Below are 321 nucleotides of genomic sequence, written 5' to 3'. Positions count from 1 at the left end.
TAGAGACAGGGTTTCACCATGTTGACCAGGATGGTCTCGATCTCTTGACCTCGTGATCCACCCGCCTCGGCCTCCCAAAGTGCTGGGATTACAGGCTTGAGCCACCTCGCCCAGCCTGCTGCTTATTATCTTAAGGAGATTTTGGATTGAGATGAAGGGGTCTTTTAAATATACAATCATGTTGTCTGCAAATAGAGACAATTTGACTTCCTCTTTTCCTAACTGAATATCCTTTATTTCTTTTTCTTGCCTGATTGCTCTGGCTAGAACTTCCAATACTATGTTGAATAGGAAAGGTGAGAGAGGGCACCTTTTTCTAGT

This window comes from Cebus imitator, unplaced genomic scaffold (assembly GCF_001604975.1).
Source record: "Cebus imitator isolate Cc_AM_T3 unplaced genomic scaffold, Cebus_imitator-1.0 Scaffold192, whole genome shotgun sequence".
Lineage (NCBI taxonomy): Eukaryota > Metazoa > Chordata > Mammalia > Primates > Cebidae > Cebus > Cebus imitator.
Note: the sequence above shows the minus strand (reverse complement) of the source record.